This window comes from Pelophylax lessonae (genome assembly GCF_965119305.1).
Source record: "Pelophylax lessonae genome assembly, chromosome: 5".
Classification (NCBI taxonomy): domain Eukaryota; kingdom Metazoa; phylum Chordata; class Amphibia; order Anura; family Ranidae; genus Pelophylax; species Pelophylax lessonae.
In genome coordinates this window covers 116,491,420-116,495,056 of record NC_138772.1, presented here as the reverse complement: position 1 = coordinate 116,495,056, position 3,637 = coordinate 116,491,420, and the positions used below count along the sequence as shown (strand labels likewise).

General features: G+C 44.9%; 1 protein-coding gene across 1 annotated transcript in view; it reads left to right on the top strand.

Moving 5' to 3' along the window:
- The first annotated feature begins 3,454 nt into the window (after positions 1–3,454).
- The window catches only part of LOC309556717 (sodium channel protein type 5 subunit alpha-like), a 600,678-nt gene continuing 600,495 nt past the window's right edge, over positions 3,455–3,637 (top strand). The window contains 1 exon segment of the mRNA XM_082259196.1: positions 3,455–3,637. This exon segment is cut by the window's right edge and continues 578 nt beyond it. The gene's annotated coding sequence lies outside the window, so the exon portion shown is untranslated.

Below are 3,637 nucleotides of genomic sequence, written 5' to 3'. Positions count from 1 at the left end.
ACTGTGCCATTGTGAGGGACTGTCAGCTTGAAGGGAAAACCCCATCTGTATCGGATCCGGGCTGCTTGTAGCACAGAGGTGACCTCTTTCATCTTGCGTCGCCTTTCAAGTGTGGCCTGAGAAATATCGGGATAGATCTGTAAGCGAGTGCCCTCCAATAAGATGTTGGGAGTGTTCCTGGAGGCTCGCAGAATATCCTCCTTAATTAGGAAGTCTTTGAGGCATAAAATAATATCTCTTGGAGGCTTGTCAGGAGGAGGTTTGGGGCGCAGGGCCCTGTGAATCCTGTCACAGGTAAAATCCGACCCCTGTTTGTCAGGCAGCAGGTCTTTGAAGAGCTTGGAAATTGCAGGGATCAGATCTGTAACCGTTTCAGGAATGCCTCTGATGCGCAGGTTATTCCTGCGATTTCTGTTGTCCAAGTCCTCCACTTGTGTTTGTAACACGCTATAGTTATCAGAAAGCAGCTCAAAGTCCTTTCTAAGGTCATTATGGGCGATAGAAAGTTCGTCGTGCTTGGTCTCCAATAAATCCGTGCGGCCGCCCAAAGCAGCTATCTCTTGGGTTAGCGTATTAGTGGCCTTGTGAATTTCAGTTTGAAACTTGTCTGCTAATTTTTCATACATAGCAGCAAAACCTGCATCTAAATCGGCCTTTGTGACCATACATGAGTTCTCACGGGGCACTAGTTGAGGGCTGGGAGGTGAAGGTGGTTGTGTGGGTTTTGCCTGAGGCGATGGAGGGGCGTGGGCGCCATCCTGAGACATCTTGGTGATTTCCTTTGTGCGGAGCAGATAGGTCGTCAGGGAGTGCTTTGTCGTGCCCCCCCGATTCTTTTTCTTGGCTGACGGCATGCACCAGGTGTTCCCCCGGGGGTGTTGAAAATTGTGAGCAAGTATAAGCTAAGTTGGCCCCGGGGATCCGGCCGTTCTCTCTCCCCTCCGATAAAGCTGCGCTCTTAGCACTCGATCATATCAGCGCTGAACATTACTGCATTAATTAGTGCATATATGTTCAATACAGTGAAAGGCATATATCTGCGTATGCCCAGTGTATTGAAATGAGTGATGCAAACCGGGTGTAATAATCTGCAGGCAGTAACTCACAGATGACAGTGAGGCAGACAGGGTGTGATAGTCTGCAGGCGGTCCAGCACATATGACAGTGAGGCAGACAAGGTGTAATATTCTGCAGGCAGTCCCGCACAAATGACAGTGAAGCAGAAATGATGCAATAGTCTGCAGGCGGTACCACTCAGATGACAGTGAGGCAGACAGGGTGTAATAGTCTGCAGGCAGTCCCGCACATATGATAGTGAGGCAGACAAGGAGTAATAATCTGCAGGCAGTCCTGCACAAATGACAGTGAAGCAGATAGGGTGCAATAGTCTGCAGGCGGTACCACTCAGATGACAGTGAGGCAGACAGGGTGTAATAGTCTGCAGGCAGTCCCGCACATATGACAGTGAGGCAGACAAGGTGTAATAATCTGCAGGCAGTCCCGCACAAATGACAGGGAGGCAGATAAGGTGCAATAGTCTGCAGGCGGTATCACTCAGATGACAGTGAGGCAGATAGTACTTACAGGGAGATGGTGAGAGCTCACTACAGCAGTAAGTAATGATGGTATTGGCACAACTGCTAGAAGGTGCTGTCTGGGGTCTTGAGTCCTGGGAGGGGGGTGAATGAGTGAATTAGAGCTTGTTCTCACTAGTGGTTGCGGGGTGGTAAAACCGGATGGTTGAGCAGCGTTTTTACCTTCATCCAACCGCTTCCCTTTAGTTACAGAGGCAGCAGCTAGGGGTTGTGGCTACAGCAGGGATTATACTCCCTGTCCCTTTCAGTGTGCCTAGCTCCTGTCAAGTGTGACATATTCAAGTGAATGGGGCCGATGTGCAAGTGCCCCCCAAACCAGGGGCAATGGTCTGTTAAATATACTGTTCCATTGAAAGCATTTTATTATATTGGTTCATTAAGTGCAAAAAAATAACTGTTCATCCAGCCGGAAATCTTAGGAGCTGGTAACTTTCTGTACTTTTTGTCTCTAGACTCCTATCAGTTAGCAATGTTCCTAAAATCTCAGTGGACTACAAAACACCTCCCTCTGTCATGGAGAAGAGAGGGAGATGTTATGTAGCCCTAGGGTGACAGCGCTGCTCAACACTGTGAGTTAAAACATAACTAAAGGCAAACTTTTTTTTCTAGTTTTAGAGTGGAGAGATATTAGAACAACTGCCAGGTTTTTATTGTTGTCTATACCCCAGTTAGGGAGATTCATTTGTTTTTGTCCTGTTTACCATTATAATAGAAAGAGAAAAGGAAAATTTGGGTTGTCCGCACAACAGGAATAAAAAGAAATTCTTCCAATGGGGACACTAGTTCTGGTGACAACCAGGAATTCCCTCACCTTCTATTTTGACTATGGGGCAGGGAGATCAGGGAAATCTCCCCAATGGGAGATAGATTGCCAAGAAAAAAAAAAAAAGGACTGACAGGGGAGTTATACCCCCCCTTCCCCTTCCCCCATCCAAAATGGGATACTTTAATGGCAGAATTACTAGGTTAAAATAAAGTATAAAAAGACCAATATAAAAAAGAAAATAAGTATAAAAAAGAAAACTAACAGGACTGGTAAGCTGCAAAACTATCATTTTTTTTTTACATAGTTACATAGTTGGTAAGGTTGAATAAAGACACCAGTCTATCCAGTTCAGCCTGTGGTGTGTGTGTTTATGTCAATAGTAAATTGCATATCCCTGTATGTTGTGATCGTTATGATGCCCATCTAACTGCTTGTGGAAGAGAATTCCACATCCTTACCGCTCTGGCAGTAAATAACCCTCTACGCAGCTTAAGGTTAAATTGCTTCTCGTCCAATTTCAGTGAATGACTGCATGTCTTTTTAAACTCGCTCCCACTAAAAGGATTTTTTCCTATGCTAGGATCACCAGTAAGATATTTGACTATCGATATCATATCCCATCTCAAGCGGCTCCTCTTCAGAGCGAATACATTTAATGCTTGTATTGTTTCCTCATAGCTGAAGTCCTCCAGTCCCTTTATTAGATTTGTTGCCCTTCTCTGAACGCTCTCCAGTTCCAGTTTTTGGGTTTGCTTTAAATTCCTTTTCTTTGCTGCCTAAAATGCTACAGACTTTTAATGATCAATACAAGTGCCTACAGTCAAAACTGATTTTTTAACAAAAAAAAAAATACAGAAAAAGAAAGAAAGAGAAATGTTATAAAAATAAAACTCCAATTTCATTACGTATATAGAACACATGCACGATACTCTGTAATGAACGCAGTTTGCTTTTTTGACCACTAGGTGGTGACAACACACCAGCGTTGAACGTCTCGTGCTGCGGGGGGAGGTTGAGTCAAGGGAGTGACTAGCTAGGGAGAATGTAATAGCCTGCCATCCGTCCTGGTGACGAGCTCCCTGCTGTCCCCATTATAATGATTACATGTTAAAGCTCACACCTGCACTGAGTCTTCATTGTCAGGTGGAGAAGCTTGCCTGTGATGTTGTGGATGACATTTAAGTTGCATGGTCCCTGCCTAGATAAAGAGAAGAAGAAGTTGGTGGGATTGGTGGCTGATGCTCTCTTTGTAAAGTTTCTCATAGTGGGATCTTTG